This window comes from Vulpes lagopus, unplaced genomic scaffold (assembly GCF_018345385.1).
Source record: "Vulpes lagopus strain Blue_001 unplaced genomic scaffold, ASM1834538v1 ctg257, whole genome shotgun sequence".
Classification (NCBI taxonomy): Eukaryota; Metazoa; Chordata; class Mammalia; order Carnivora; family Canidae; genus Vulpes; species Vulpes lagopus.
This window is the reverse complement of record NW_024570687.1, coordinates 12,688-28,209: the sequence shown is the minus strand read 5'-3', so window position 1 is coordinate 28,209 and position 15,522 is coordinate 12,688. Positions and strand designations below refer to the sequence as shown.

Here is a 15,522-nt window from a genome sequence, read left to right as displayed (position 1 = left end):
CAGGTGCGGCCCTGGCGGGGGCAAGCTGCCTCCTGCCCGGCCTCTTGCAGTGCCTGAGCCTCCCGCAGGGGGCGCCCGAGCTGGAGCCCCGCCCAGGGGGCACACATGCTCAGGAGGCCATTTCCGCCTGCACTAACAGGAGCCTGCCTGTGCTCGGGAGGCCTGAGGAGGACGTCACAGGACACGCAGGGAGTCTTCAGGGGGACATTGGGCCGCGTTCAAGCTGACAGGAGCCCCCGTCTCCTCAGGACCCGCGGTGAGGCTTCAGGAAGATGTGGGCCCGCATCCACGCTGACAGGAGCCCCTGGGCCGCCTCGGACCCGCGGGGAGGCTTCAGGAAGAGGTGGGCCCGCGTCCACTCTGGCAGGAGCTCCCGGGCCCCTCAGGACATAGGTTGAGGCTTCTGGAACCTGGGGGCCGCATCTACGGTGACAGGAGCCCCGGCCTCCTCAGCACCCACTGACTATGACTCAGGAACACGTGGGCCCACGTCCGCACTCACAGGAGCCCGGCTTCCTCAGGACCCCCTGGAGGACTCTAGAGGTGCCGTTGGGGGCCACGTCCACATCAGAAGGGACTCCTCAGAACCACAGGGTAAGTGAATGGGTAGAATGAATGGTAGGGTCAGGGAAGAGGCAGCAATTGGTGGTTAGGGTTAGGTGAGATGTTAGGGGTTAGTGATTATGCTTATGGTTACGGATTAGAGGTTAGGGGGAGGGAAAAGGGTAAGGGTCAGTGGTTAGGAGTTAGGATGGGGGTTAGGGATTAGGGAAAGGGGTTAGGGTTAGGGTTAGGCACAGGATTTAGAGTTAGGGTTAGGGTTTAGGCTTTAGGGATTAGGGCAGGAGGTTAAGAGTTGGTGTTAGGGTTATGGTTAGAGTTAGGGTTGGGCTTAGGTTTGCAGTTAGGGTTAGGGGTTAGGCTCTGCGTTGGGGTTAGGGGTTAGGGTTAGGCGTTAGGGTTAAAGTTAGGGCTAGGTTTGGGGTTAGGGCAAGGGTTAGGGTTAGGATAGGGGTTAGGGCTAGGGTTAGGGTTACTGTTTGGGTAGGTGTTAGGGTCAGGTCAGGGTCAGGGTACGGTTTTGGAAAAGGGTAAGAGATAGGGTTAGGGAGTGGGTTAGGGGTTAGTTTTAGGGTAGGGTTAGGGTACAGTTTGGGGTATGAGATAGGGTTAATATTACAGGGTTAGCGTTAGGGTACAGGTTAAGGTTAGGAATAGGATTTGAGTCCATTAAGTTAAGGTTAGAGTTAGAGGTTAGGGTTAGGGTTAGATTTAAGGTAGGGGTCAGGGTTAAGGGTTTAGAATAGGTTTAGGAGTTAGGGTGAGGGTTGGCAGGAAGGTTCAGTGAATGTGTTTCGGTCTTGGGGTTTGTGTTTGGTTTTCGATTAGTGATAGGTCTTGTTTCAGGGTTAGGTTAACATTAGGCTTAAGTGTAGGGTTAGGGTTATGTCTGTGTACGGTTAGATTGGGGTCTTGGCATGTGCCTGCACTGGGACTCTAGTATATTCGGCGGTATACTTTTATGCACTCTATTTAGGTTTTGGGTTCAAAGATTGCCTGAGTCCACCAAGTCAGTGGCCTCCCCAGAGAATCAATTCCAGGCTTCTGCTGGGGTCAGAATAGACATGGCAGGCTTCTCCTGAGCTGAGCTAAGGAGGGGATTTGTGGCTCTAAATACTATTTATTTGGATTTTCAGTTGCACAAGATAACTCTTGTGCGTGCATGTTTCATCAATACTACCAATTATTATTTTAAAGTTTTACTTGCATTCCTGTTTGTAAACACAGTAGGATATAGTTTCAGGTTTACCACATAGTGATTCAACCCTTGGATACAACGGCTGGTACTGGTCACAGGTGCCCTCCACTATTCCCATCCCCTGATTCTCCATCCCCCCCACCTTCCTCTGGTATTTATTAGTTTATTCTCTGTAGTTAAGAGTGTGTTTCCTGGTTTGCTTCTCTCATCCCCCCCTCCGCCCCTTTGCCAGTTTGTTTGGTTTCTTAAAATTCACATGTGAATGCAATTGTATGGTATTTGGTATCTGTCTTTCTCTGACTGACTGAGTTCATTTAGCATAAGTCCTTTCCACTTCTCCCACGTCATTGTAAATGGCTTCATTTCATCCCTTCTGATGACCGAGTGATGTCGCAGTGTGTATATTTACCACATCGTCTCTGCCCATTCGTCTGCCGATGGACATCTGGGCTGTATGCACAGTTTGGCTGTTGTTGATAACGCTGCTACAAACAGTGGGCTGCGTGTCCCTCCTCGAATCTACTAAACTACTTTTGTATCCTCGGGGTAAATACCTAGCTGTGCAGTTTTGGAATTGTAGGGTAGCTCTACTTTGAACTTCTCGAGGACCCTCCACACTGTTTTCCACAGTGACTGCACCTGTTCGCATGCCCACCAGGAGTGTAAGGGGGCTCCCCCTTCTCCATAGCCTCACCAACACCTATTATTTCTTGTGTTGTTAATTTTAGCCATTCTGACGGCTGTCAGGTGACATCTCATTGTGGTTTTGGTTTGCATTTCCTTGATGATGGGTGACGCTGAGTGTCTTTCCGTGTGTCTGGCGGCCATCTGGATGTCTTGCCAGAGACAAAGTCCATTCATGTCTTCTGCCCATCTGCAGTTGGATACTTTGTGTTTAGGATGCTGAGATTTATATTTGCTTTATGTGTTTTGGATACTAACTCTTTATTGGATGTTTTGTTTACAAATATCTCCTCTCGTTTTGTATGTTGCCTTTGAGCTTTGGTTGTTTCCTTCACTTTGGGGAAGCTTTTCAATTTGATGAAGCCCCAAGAGTATTTTTGCTTTTGTTTCCCTCGCCTCAGAGGCATTTCTAGAAAGAAGATCCAATGGCCAATGTCAAAGACGGTGCTGCCTATTTTTTCTTCTTTTTATGGTTTCAGGTCTCACATTTAGGTCTTTCGTCCATTTTGAATTTATATGGTATAAGAGAGGAGTCCAGGTTCATTCTTCTGCATGTGGCTGCCTGGTTTTCCCAACACCATTTGTTCTTATCCTGGGGTCAGGGTTAGGGTTTGTTGAAGAGACTGCTTTGTGCCATTGGATATTCCTTCCTGCCTTGTTGTCGATTAATGGATCATAGAGTTACAGGTTTCTATCTTGTTTCGGCTTTCCCTTTTGTTCTATTGATCTAAGCGTCTCCTGTTGGGAGGTTCTTGATTGCTGATTCAATTTCTTTGCTGGTTATCTGTCTGTTCAAATTTCTTATTTCTTCCTTTTTTATTTTTGCTATGTTATATATTTCTAGGAATTGATCTATTTCTTCCAGGTTCGAGGTTGCTGGCATATAATTTTTCATAATGTTCTCTTATAAACCTTTGTATTTCTCTAGTGTTGTTATTTCTCTTTTCTCATTTGTGATTTTATTTGGGTCCTTTCTCGTCTTTTTATCTTTTTTCTTTTTTAAAGATTTTATTTATGAATTCATGAGAGACACAGAGAGGCAGAGGTATCGGCAGAGGGAAAATGAGGCTCCATGCAGGGAGCCAGATGTGGGACTTGATCCCCCAGGACCCCGGATCATGATCTGAGCCAAAGCAGATGATCAACCACTGAGGCACCCAGGTGCCTTGCTGATTCAATTCCATTGCTAGTTATGGGTCTGTTCACATTTTCTGTTTCTTCCTATTTCAGTGTTGCTCGTTTGCACATTTCTAGGGATTTGTCCATTTCTTCCAGGTCTCCCAGTTTGTTAGCGTATAGTCTTTCATAGTTTTCCCTTATAATTGTCTTGTTTTTCTGGTGTTGATTGTGATCTCTCTTCTCTCATTTGTGATTTTATTTATTTAAGTCTTGTCTCTTTTCTTGTGGATAAGGCTGGCTAGGGATTGATCCATTTTATTAATTATTTTGAAGAACCAGCTCTTAGTTTCGTTATTCCATTCGACTGTTTTGTGGTTTCTGTATTGTTTATGTCTGCTCTCATCTTTATTTTTTCCCTTCTTCTGTAGGCTTTAGGCTTTGTTTGCTATTCCTTTGCCAGCTCCTTTAGGTGTAGGGTTAGGTTGTGTATTGGAGACTTCTTGTTCCTTGAGGTAGGCCTGTATTGCTACTTCCCTCTTAGGTCTGCCTTTGCTACATTCCAGAGGTTTGGAGAAACATGTTTTCATTTTCATTTGTTTTAAATTTTCTCTTTAATTTCCTGGTTGCTCCATTCATTCTCTCGTAGGATGTTCAAAATCTCCACGTTTTTTTGGTCTGTCCAAATTTTTTCTTACTGTCGACTTCGAGTTTCATAGCGTCGTGGTCCGAAAATGTACAGGGTGTGACATCAACCTTCTTGTACCTGTTGTACCTGTTGAGGGCTGATTTGTGGCCCATGATATGATCTGTTCTGGAGAATGTCCCATGTGCACTTGAAAGGAATGTGTATTTTGCTTTAGGATGAAATGTTTTGACTATATCTGTTGAGTCGCTGTGGTCCAGTGTGTCAAGGCTATTGTTCCCCTGTTGATTTTCTGCATAGTCGATCGGTCCATTGCCTTAAGTGGTGTTAAAATCCCCTGTCATTGTATTATTATCAGTGAGTTCCTGTACGTTTGTTGTTAATTGGTTTCTATATTTAGGTACTCCCTGTTGGCAGCATAAATATTTAGTTGTCTGATCTTGATAGAGAGTCTTTTTAATTATGAAATAATGCCCTTCTTAATCTCTTCTTACAGTATTTGTTCTTTCTTTTTGGAAATTTAAATATTTTATTTATTTATTCATGAGAGATACAGAGAAGCAGAGGCAGAAACATAGGCAGAGGGAGAGGCAGGCTCCCCAAAGGAAGGCCAATGTGGGACTTGATCCTGGGATCCCAGGATCACACCCTGAGCCAAAGGCAGATGCTCAACCACTGAGCCACCAAATGTACCCCAGGGTTTGATTTGAAATCTAGTTTGTCTGATATAAGTATGAGTCCTCCAGCTTTCTTTTGATGTCCATTAGCGTGATAGATGATTTTCCTTCCCCTGACTTTCAATCTGCTGGTGTCTATAGGTCTAAGGTGAGCATTATGTAGGCAGCATACAGATGGATCTTGTTTTTTTAATAACGATTTTATTTATGAGAGAGTGAGAGTGAGAGAGAGAGTGAGAGAGAGAGAGAGAGAGAGAGAGAGAGAGAGAGGCAGAAAATGATGCAGAGAGAAAAACAGGCTCCCCACCAGGGGCCCAATATGGGACTGGATCCCAGACTCCAGGATCACACCCTGAGTTAAAGTCAGAGGCTCAACCCCTGAGCCACCCAGGCATCCCAGATCATGATTTTTAAGCCACTCTGATACCCTATATCTTTTGATTGGAGCATTTAGCCTATCAGCATTCAGAGTGATTATTGAAAGATATGAACTAAGTGCCTTTGTGTTACCAGTGGAGTTGGTGTTTCTGGTGATGTTCTCTGGTCCTTTCTAGCCTTTGTTGCTTTTGGTCTCTTTTTTTCCCCCACTAGAAGAGTCCCTCTTAAAATTTCTTACTGGAACTGGTTTAATGGTCATGAACACCTTTATATTTTGCCTGTCCGTGAAACTCTTTATCTCTCCTTCTATCCTGAATGACACCCTTGCTGAAGAAAGAATTCATACAAATTGGACTCCAATAAAAAGAAATTTAAACACATAAAATAGGAGATCCCGGGGTGGCACTGCATTTTGGCGCCTACCTTTGGCCCAGGGCACGAACCTGGATACCCAGGATCGAATCCCACGTCGGGCTCCCCGTGCATGGAGCCTGCTTCTCCCTCTGCCTGTGTCTCTGCCTCTCTCTCTCTCTCTCTCTCTCTCTCTGTGTGTGTGTGTGTGTGTGTGACTATCATAAATAAATAATAAATAAATAAAATAAAATTTTGCTATTATGATTGAGGAAAATGGCATGTAGAAGGAAAACCAGAAGCTGAAAGAGAGGAGGACAGATTATACCATCCTTAGCCTTCACAGGGACCTGGTGTCCTTTCCTAAGAGGGCCCCCCCGCTCCGTAGGATGCTTCCTGCCCCTCTGTGCTCCTTCTTGGAACCCAACAGGCATATCTCCGTGCCTCCAGCACCTCTGCATCCTGGCTCATAGCGTCTTCCATGTATCCTATTGAGGAGCACAGCGTCGTGTATTTAACCATCCGGCTGCTGTTTGACAACATTGGGGGTATTCCGACTTTTGTTGGTTTTGGGGTGTGTGTGTCTATCACATGCAGCTATCACATGCAGCTATCTGATCCTCTGACTGGGTCACCCAAATGCCGAGAGGGTTGGCACATCATCATTTCTGGTGCTGGCGCTGGGTGGCCAGCTTGGCTCTCCTGGCCGACCCGGGGCTCGCTCCTGCAGTGACTTTCCACTGTAGGGTTAGCTGAGCTGGAAGGTCCGACTCCGCCACATTCCAGCAGCCCTGGGGCTGCCTGTGTGTGGGAGTCAGGGTCAGGAAGGGGCTGGGGTTCTTCGGTCCCCTGTGCTGCCTGTCCTTCAGGCCGAGCCCCATGCTCACCCAGCCCCTACTCACTAGGCCGAAGAGGGTGCCCTCCACACTCTGGTGTGAGCGATCCAGCACCACAAGGTGTGCACCCACTGTCCACCTGGTGAGGGTGACCAGGGGAGTGAGCTGCAAGTGTAGGACCCACGAAATTTAACAAAAATCCCCTACCCATGGACAAGGAGAGCAGGACTGATTCCATTTTGTGCTACACCTGCCACCTCCCCTATGACCCCCACATGACCTGCTTATTGCTTAAGGCGCTGCCCCACCCTAGAGGAGCTGCTGGGCACACCCTAATCGGAAATCCTCTCATAACAATGTAACCCTGCTTTGTACCCACCAAAACTGCACGCCAATTCTGACCACAGTAATAGGCCAGCTCAAGTGGATACAATAGGGTAAGGTGTAATTAAATCGGCCACCTGCGTTTGGATCTACATGACTGTGCAACTTTCTGCGTATCCCATGGGCCACTGGCCCTATAAAGCTGCTATGCCTCTTAGTCTCGGGGTCCAAGTCCCTGCTCCGCTGTGTCAGGTGCACTTGGACCCAAGCCCGAGCTTGTAAATAAAACCTCGTGTGATTGCATCGGTGTCGGCTCCTCAGTGGTTTCTCGGTTTCGCAATCTTGGCACAACACAAGAGCCTGCTATCCTGACATCCCTTCCAGGACCACGCTGACTGCCCCGCAGGCCCTCTGTGCCCCAGGCACACAGAGAGGAGGACAGGGGAGGGGAGTAATTGCCCCGGAACCTGGCTAGCTCCAGCCCCCTTGACAGAGGGAGCACAGACCTCCCAGGTAGTTTTTTTCACAGATCCTGGTGACTTGAGGCTCCCTGGATGTCACTCTGTCCCAGCTCCTCCTGGCCCACGGGGCACAGGCTGAGTCCCAGAAAAGTCTGTGGGGTCCTGACCTGGGGTCTAGCCGCCCCTGGAAGGCACGTTGGGATGTCAGCTGTGTGTGCCTGGCGGCGCACCTACAGGGGGTGGTTGGGGCCTGGGTGGTGCCCCGTCCTCCTATCTGGGGGTCTCCCCACCCCCCTGGCACAGATTTCTGGGAGACACAGAAACGGGCTGGCTGTGCATTTTCGCACCACACCACTTTATTGATTTTCCACAGAAAACAGGTCAGAGCCTTCCCCTGGGGACGGAGACCTTTCTGTCCTTTAGGGGAGGGCAAGAATCATACGGGGTGGGGGGGTGAGTGCTGCAGTCCCCCACCTGGGACCATTTGTGGACTCCGGGTGGGGGCATGTGTCCTGAGGTTTCAGCCTGAGAGACGGTTCTGAGGACAGCAGAGATGACCTGGACCTGCAGCTCATGGGCTCCTGTGCTTGGTCACCACAGGGCAGCTGGACCCCGGCCTCGGGCCCCCTGGGGCCGCAACACCTGGAGGAGCTTGCCTCCTGGTGTGGGTGCGGGTGTGGCCCACCGGCCTACCCCTGCTCTCCCCACCCTGGGGTGTCCCGGGATCCCCAGGGCTGCCCTAGGTCAGCGACCTGGATCTGTGGGGTATGCCCAGGGACCAGAATCCAGGCCTGCCCAGGGCCATGGGGGGCTGGATCCCATTAGCCTTTGTGTTGGGCCTGCAGGGGGGCTCAAATCACCCCAGGACCCACAGAGCCGGGGCCAGGACAACCCGGGTCCCTCTGGGTTAGGGGCTGGTGTCTTGTGCAGGGTGTGCCGCCCTCCAGGATCGACAGTGGGAGGAGGCAGGGCACAGTGCATCCTCTGCTCCACCCACCTGCACCCACACTGTGCGGGGCTCCCTGTCTCCCCTCCTCCCTGAAACCCCTGGGTACTCAATGGGACACCCGTGTTTCTGATGGGAGCAGGGTATCCATAGAACCCCAGGGAGGCTGAGCATGTCCCACAGGGGGCAGCTGCACTGGGTCCTTGCTGGGAGCTGATGGTGTGGGGGTGGATGGTGTGGGGGCAGGGGTATGATGGTGGTGGAGTATGGGGATGGTGTAGGGGGGATGGTGTTGGGGTATAGTGTGGGTGGGGATTGTGTGGGGCTGTGTGGATGTGAGGGGGATGATGTAGGGGGGACGCTATGGGGGATGATGATGTAGTGGGATGATGTGGGTGTGGGGAATGAGGGGGATGGCGTGTCGGGCCGGCGGACACAAGATATCCCCTTTCTCTAAGTTGCCCACAGAGATGTCTGCAGATAAAGGTGACCCCAGTCTGGGGTTTGCTGTGGCACCTGCCCCTTGGGCCCCGTGTGGTCAGTGCAGGGCCCTGGCTAGACCGGGGACATTATCTGGGGGTCATCATACTATGTATGTTTACAGATTGCAAATTGTCTCAAATAAAATGCATAGAATTTAGAAATATATAAAGCACGGAATGTGGGTGTCACCCTGACCCATCCGACCCCCATCGGATCGATGTGTGTCCTGCTCCAGCCACGGCAATGCTGCCTGGCACCCAGGTCCCCTTCCTGCCCTCACCCCAGCCCCCTGCTTCCCAGGGTGCCATCACTCACCCCATTTGGGGTTCAGCTGTCATGGCAACCCCTGGAGGCCCTATCCTAGTGACCTCCTCTTCCCCGAGGCCCCGGGGGTGGGGGCACAGGGGTCATCGCCAGTACCCAACCATGTAGCCTTGTGTTGTTGGCTGCTGTTGCTCCCTCTGGCCTCAGAAGCCCCGTGTTCCCTACTGAGAAGCCCCGGGGCCCCGAACCACCTTAATTTTCTCGGCCTCCACGAGTCCGGTCCCATCCTATCTAGCTCCTTCCCCCTCCCTTGGAGCTCTTAAGGGAGCAATTGCAATGACTTCAGCATAGCAGCATGTGTTGGGGGACAGGCCCAGGGTTTGGGGATCAGGAAGACGTGGAGCGCTGGCATCCCAGCTGTGCAGCCGGATTCCATCCTGCAGACTCTTATTCCCTAAGGCTATCTTGACAACTGACTTTGTACATACAAAAGCTCTCCTTTGTCTTTAAAAGATGAAGAGCGAGTCAAAGCGTTTTTCTCTGCCCATCTGATTGCTCAGATTCCAATCTGAGATGTATTTCCTGTTAATAAGGTTAATTTACTATCCGTAGTACCATGGTTAAAATATTCTGACACAAGGAATCCAGAGGGATGAGGGTTTCTCATCTCTTTCTTCACAGCTCAGTCACTCATCAGGAAATACATCTTTATGGACTTGGAAAGAACTGAGAGACATCATTACCAATTACCAATGGTCCTATTATTATATGAAGGATTCTTCCCGAGATTCTTCCCCTATTTCAACTGACACTGAAACACTGTGAACTATTTGGAAGACAAATGTCAGAGAAATAAATGTTATGTACTGATTATTTTATTTTTTTATTTTTGTATTTTTGTAAAGATTTTATTTTTTCTTTTTATTTTTTACTTATTTATGATAGTCATACAGAGAGAGAGAGAGAGAGAGAGGCTGAGACACAGGCAGAGGGAGAAGCAGGTCCATGCACCGCGAGCCCCATGTGGGGTTGATCCTCGGTCTCTAGGATCATGCCCTGGGCCAAAGGCAGGTGCTGAACCACTGTGCCACCCAGGTATGCCTGCATTGCTGATTTGAAATGCACTTGCAGTATTGTGTCTTTTAAAATAGAAGTTTTTTTGTCTGATTTTTGCTATTTATTATCCTTTCCTGCTTTTCAGGTGGAGGAGGCATTATACGTGTTCATAAGTGTTTTTCTTTCCTTCTGATATAAAATTCTTACTTTGTTCCCATCAAAGGAACTCCTTAAGAATAAGGCGTAAGTTAATTAAATTATTCTAAAAATGGCTTCACCCTTGGAGCCTGATTCTTTTAAGTCAATTTTCAAAATAAATCTTATTGATTAGAAAAGAATCAAAGATTTATAGGGAAATTGAGAAGATACTACAGAGAATTCTCATGCACTTGCACTCAATTTCTCCAATTATTGATATCTTATATTAGTACGGTACAAATATTAGCTAATGAATCAATATTAAAATATTCGCATTAACCAAAGACCATTCTTTATTCAGATTTCCTTAGTTTTGCTAAGTAACCATCCCTCATATCACATTATATTTGTCCTCATGTTGTCTTAGGCTCCTCTGGATTGTGACAGTCTTTCAGCCTTTCCTTGTTGTTGAACTGGAACACTTTGAGAAGTAGAGTATTTTGTAAAATTTCCCTCAGTTGGGACATGTCTCTCATTTGTCTCATGATTGATCTGTTTTTGTGGAGTATATACAGCGATATACTGCCATTTTTATTATATAAAGAATAGATATTATCATGTGACTTATCAGTCTTTGTACCGATCTGATCATCCTGCTGAGGTAGTGTTTGTCAGCTTTCCCTATCGTAAAGTGATTCTTTATTATTATTATTATTATTATTATTATTATTATTATTATTATTTTAACTTTTTCATAATATGTTTTGTAGAAGGAAGTTACTATGTGTATTCCACACATAAGAGTGGGAAGCTATGCTCATCAAGTTGAGGGTGGAATGTCTTCACAAATTGTTTGAAATTCTTCTACATGGGAGATTTCTCTTCCTTATGGGTTTATTTGGTTGTTTCTTTTTCAAAGATGATATTTATTTCTTTGAATGAGAGAGGAGCGAAAAAGAATGAGCAAGAGGGGCAGAGGGAGAGGGAGAAGCTGTTTTCCTGCTGAACAGGGAGGCTGCCTTGGTTCCTGGAATATGATCTGAGCCTAAGGCAGAAGCTTAACTGACTAAGCCACCCAGGTGCCACTCTTTCTTTCTTTCTTTCTTTTTTTAATAATAAATTAATGTTTTTGGTGTTCAATTTGCCAACATATGGAATAACACCCAGTGCTAATACCATCTAGTGCCCCCCTCAGTGCCCGTCACACATTCACCCCCACCCCCACCCTCCTCCACTTCCATCACCCCAAGTTCATTTCTCAGAGTCAGGAGTCTTTTTGTTCTGTCTCCCTTTCTGATATTTCCCATACATTCCTTCTCCCTTCCCTGATATTCCCTTTCACTATTATCTACATTCCCCAAATGAATGAGAACATACAGTGTTTGTCCTTCTCTGATTGACTTACTTCACTCAGCATAATACCTTCCAGTTCCATCCACATTGAAGCTAATGGTGAGTATTTGTCATTTCTAATGGCCGAGCAAGGCCCACCTTTTCTCTCTCTTCATCTTCTGAGTCTCCTATGATATGAATGTTTCTGTTTTAATAAGTGGCTGAGTTCACTATGTCTGCCTCTGTAGTCCGAAATCTTTCCTGTTTTTAAGGCTTTCACTTGGAACTGCATCTCAGTTATAGTATTTATAATGTTCTCCTGACTAGATTTTAGTTCTTTTATTTCAACAGTAAGGGATTCTCTAGTTTTCTTCTGTGCTCTTTTTCCAGCCCAGCTGCTATCTTTATAATCATTGTTTTAAACTGTAGTTAGACATCATATATGCGTATTGATGAACTTCCTGGCTGTGAGTACTACCTCATGTTATTGTATGGAGGTGAATTTCTCCATCTCTTTATGTTTTCCAGAAAAGAAAGAAGGAAAAAAAAGAAAAACCAAGAAAAACAATAGCAACTGCCCTCCCCAAAGAAACAGCAGATATTTTGGCCTGCTTGTTAAAAGATTCTAAATCCCAAAATAAGAAACACAATTAAAGTACCAAGAAAGTAAACGTAAGAAATATATATGGTATACATACATAAAAATTAAAATAAGGCAATTAATACAAAAGAATCAAAGAAAATAAATGAAAATAAAGCACAAAGTACAGAGGAAGCTAGACCCTACTTTCCTGGCAGAGCTGAAACTCTGCAGTCTCTGTCGTCCGACAACATGGTAGCAGCGAGTGGTCTGTGCGGGGTCAGGGGTGGGCCTTGGCGCTCATTGTCAGGTGCACATCTGCCTGGGAGATGCACCTGCAGGGTCAGAGGCAGGGTGGGCGTTAGCGCCTCTGGCCTCCAGCAGGTGGCACTGTGCTGCTCCCTAAGCCTGTTGCTGATGGGCGGGATTTGGGTGGGGACGCTGGGTCCTCTGGCTCTGGGGCTGAGCATCCCACACCCCATTCTGCAGGGTCCTCCAATGAAGAGACCCCAGGCCCCCGGATCTCTGCCGCATCACTCAGAAACCTGCGTTCACTCTGCCTGCGTCCAAGCTTCTTTTGGTTTTGTTTTTTTATCTCAGACTGTTGTGCCCAAGATTGGGAATCTGAGAAACCACAGAGAAGCCCCACCAATGCAAACACATGGGGGTGATTTACAAGCTCAAGCTTGCGTCCAAGTACACCGGACACAGAGGAGCAGGGACTTGGACCCCAAGGTCCAAGGTGGGTTTTAGCTTCGTTTTAAGGGCTGGTCTCAGGGACCTCCAGAGGGGCTGGAGCAATTCCTCAAGTTCTGTTTACATTTTGATATGGGGCCTTCAAAGGCATTGAGCTCTGTTCTTATTCCAATAGGGGATTCCTGCCCTTGGCCTGGGCTCAGTTCTTATGCTCATGTGGGGCTTTCTAGGATATTAACCTGTAAACTTTTGTTTTTTTCCTGTAAGCGAAGTAATGTAAATTTCAGGTCTTCTTCACAGGGGCCTGGGATGGCTGGACGTGTGCTAAGGCTGAACTTAAAGTGGAATGCCTTAATTTTCTTAGCCTCCACGAATCCTATCCCATCCTATCTAGCTCCTTCCCCCTTCCCCCGATCTCCTAAGAGAGCAATTGCAAATGACCTCTGGTGGCAGCCTGTGTTGGGGGACAGGCCCAGGGATTTGGAATCAGGAAGACCTGGAGCGTGGGCATCCGGGCTGTGCAGCGGGATTCCATGCTGCAGACTCTTATTCCCTAAGGCTATCTTGACAACTGACTTTGTATATAGAAAAGCTCTCCTTTGTCTTTATTTTTTTTTAATTTTTTTATTATTATTTATTTATGATAGTCACAGAGAGAGAGAGAGAGGCAGAGACACAGGCAGAGGGAGAAGCAGGCTCCATGCACCGGGAGCCTGATGTGGGATTCGATCCCGGGTCTCCAGGATCGCGCCCTGGGCCAAAGGCAGGCGCCGAACCGCTGCGCAACCCAGGGATCCCCTCTCCTTTGTCTTTAAAAGATGAAGAGGGAATCAAAGCGTTTTTTCTCTGCCCATCTGATTGCTGTGATTCCAATCTGTAACTTATTTCCTATTAATAAGGATAATTTACTCTCCATAGTACTATGGGTAAAATATTTTGACACAAGTAATCAGAGGACTGAGGGTTTCTCATCTCTTTCTTCACAGCTCAGTCACTCATCAGGAAATACATCCTTATGGATTTGGAGAGAACTGAGAGACATTATCACCAATGGTCCTATTATTATGTGAAGGATTCTTCCCTGAGATTCTTCCCCTGTTTCAACTGACCCTGAAGCACTGTGAACTCTTTGGAAGAGAAATGTCAAGGAAATAAATGTTATACATTGCTAATTATAAATGCACTTGCAATATGGTGTAATAGAAGTATTTTTATCTGGTTTTTTTTTTTTTTTGCTATTTATTATCCTTTCCTGCTTTTCAGGTTGAGGAGACATTATACATGTTCATAAGTGTTTTTCTTTCCTTCTGATATATAATTCTTTCTTTGTTCCCATCGAAAGAACTCTTTAAGAATAAGGCAAAAGTTAATTATTCTTAAAATGTCTTCACACTTGGAGCCTGATTCATTTAAGACAATTTTCAAAATAAATCTTATTTACTAGAAAAAAAACAAAGATTTATAGGGAAATTGAGAAGATAGTACAGAGAATTCTCATGCACTCACACTCAATTTCTCCAATTATTGATATCATATATAAGTACAGTACACATTAGCTAATGAATCAATATTAAAATATTCGCATTAACCAAAGACCATTCATTATTCAGATTTCCTTAGTTTTTGCTAAGTAACCATCCCTCATATCACATTCCATTTGTTCATGTTTTCTTAGGCTCCTCTGGATTGTAAGAGTCTTTCAACCTTTCCTTGTTGTTGTTGAACTGGAATACTGTGAGAAGTAGGGTATTTTGTAAAATTTCCCTCAGTTGGGACATGTCTGTCACTTATCTCATGATTGAACTGTTTTTGTGGATTATATACAGAGATATGCTTCCATTTTTATTATATCATATAAAGGATAGATACTATCAACATGATTTATCAGTCTTAGTACAGATCTGATCATCTTGCTGAGGTTGAGTTTGTCAGCTTTCTCCATAGTAAAGTGATTTGTTATTATTATTATTATTATTATCATCATTATTATTATTATATTATTATTTTTTAACTTTTTCATAGTATTTATTGTAGAACAAAGTTACTATGTGTATTCCACACATAAGAGTGGGAAGCTATGCTCATCAAGTTGAGGGTGGAATGTCTTCACAAATTGTTTGAAATTCTTCTACATTGGAGATTTCTCTTACTTCTGGGTTTGTTTGGTTGTTTCTTTTTCAAAGATGATATTTATTTTTTGAGAGAGAGAGGAGTGAAAAAGAATGAGCGAGAGGGGCAGAGGGAGTGGCAGAAGCTAGTTCCTTGCTGAACAGGGTCCTGGAACATGATCTGAGCCTAAGGCAGAAGCTTAACTGACTGAGCCAATGAGGTGCCACTCTTTCTTTCTTTCTTTTTTTTAATAATAAATTACTTTTTTTGGTGTTCAATTTGCCAGCATACAGAATAACACCCATTGCTCATCCCATCTAGTGCCCCCCTCAGTGCCCATCACCCATTCACCCCCACTCCCCGCTCTCCTCCCCTTCCATCACCCCTAGTTCGTTTCCGAGAGTGTTTATGTTCTGTCTCCCTTTGTGATATTTCCCACACCTTTCTTCTCCCTTCCCTTATATACCCGTTCACTATTATTTATATTCCCCAAATGAATGAGAACATATAATGTTTGTCCTTCTCCAATTGACTTACTTCATTCAGTATAATACCTTCCAGTTCCATCCATGTTGAAACAAATGGTGGGTATTTGTCATTTCTAATGTCTATGCAAGGCCCACATTTTCTCTCTCTTCACGTTCTGAGTCTACTATAATATGAATGTTTTTGTTTGAATAAGTGGC

The 15,522-nt window shown here is 45.9% G+C and overlaps 1 long non-coding RNA gene across 1 annotated transcript; it reads left to right on the top strand.

The window, feature by feature from the left end:
- Positions 1–538: 538 nt before the first annotated feature.
- On the top strand, positions 539–13,873 carry LOC121483862. Its single transcript, XR_005985873.1, has 3 exons — positions 539–594; positions 12,632–12,766; positions 13,714–13,873. It is a non-coding gene; the product is annotated as an uncharacterized LOC121483862 (long non-coding RNA).
- Positions 13,874–15,522: the final 1,649 nt, after the last annotated feature.